The sequence below is a fragment of the Rhagoletis pomonella genome, unplaced genomic scaffold, assembly GCF_013731165.1.
Source record: "Rhagoletis pomonella isolate Grant_MI unplaced genomic scaffold, Rhpom_1.0 Rhpom_scaffold_00014, whole genome shotgun sequence".
NCBI classification, from domain to species: domain Eukaryota; kingdom Metazoa; phylum Arthropoda; class Insecta; order Diptera; family Tephritidae; genus Rhagoletis; species Rhagoletis pomonella.
Window position 1 is genome coordinate 15,133,533 of NW_023458568.1, and position 1,429 is coordinate 15,134,961.

Here is a 1,429-nt window from a genome sequence, read left to right on the forward strand (position 1 = left end):
TTCATTTTCATCTTCATCTTCATCTTCATCTTCATCTTCATCTTCATCTGCATCTTCGTCTTCTTCCTCGTCTTGGTCTTCATCTTCTTCTTCATCTTTATTTTTTCCTTTATCCTGATCTTAATATGTCCATTCTTTTCTTCATTTACATATTCACCCCCACCATTGTTATTATTTAAATTTTCCTTCCTCTTTGTCTATATATTTAGATTTCTTTACTTTTATTTTAATTTCTGTATTTATTCCTTTCTTCTTCTCCACACTCAACTTTACCTTCTTCCTTGTTTGAGTCTAATCTATTCATGTACATACATACATACATCTTATTCCTAAACTGCTGCTTAGCACGTTTCTGTAATTCAGTATCAATATTAAAGCATACATTTAGGGGGCATTTCCGCCCCAACCATGTACATGTATGGCATTGGTATTGGTGTCACCTTTGAATTGATTTTTTCGCGCTATTTTAAACTAATTTGAAATTTTAAAAATTGTTTGCACATCCGCATCAAAATACCTTTCTAATGATATGTAATTGTTTATACCTTAGAAGTATAGTTTAGCCGTAAATGGGGTGTAATGGAAACATGATTGCCTATTTATATAATTGATGATTCTCTTATAAGCACCTACCAATGATATGTCCGCATAGCAAATTTCAAGTTCGTGTGACTTCCGAAGTTATAGCTGATAAAAAATTCCACGCCTATGGGATGGGCCACGCCCCCTTTTACAAACTCGCATATAAGTACTCTTCTACAAGCACCTACCATTGATATGTCTGCATACCAAATTTCAAGTTCGTGGGACTTATGGTTGGAGTGCAATGGGGTATAGTCATTGCGCTGGGTATGCAGTTACAGTTGCATCGCTATACTCAATCCCGACTCTTGCGTCCTCCTTCGTGCACTCTGGGCAACGTGAGCAACCCATGTGCGAGATGCGGTAACCAATCTGAATGGAGCCTTGGGTCACGGCAGAAAGAGAGGGAGCTTCGGTGGGGCCACTCCGACTTATTCGGTTTAAGGGCTCACTGAAGTCTGCAGCGTCTGTTCACCAGTAGGTGAGGCTGCAAGCGGGTCTCTGCTATGGCGCAGGGAACTGTAGTGAGGCGAGAACCCCGCCCAGCTGACATGACTAGTCACCGTGCTCCCATTGTGTCATGCCGCCTGCACTCACTACCAGGGACGTGAACCGGTTTTGAACCGGAAAACCGATATTTTCTATTAATTAACTGAACCATTAACCGAACCGAATTTTTCCACAAATGTTTGATCCGAACCGAAAACCGAACCACTTTCTTTAAAGGTTTAAAGATTCGTTGCAACCAATTTTCAATAGATAAATGTACCCACTTTTTTTCTTTTTGTTAAACATGGTAATACCTACCATGTTTTTTTACCATGTGACAATATCAAATGTACCCTGG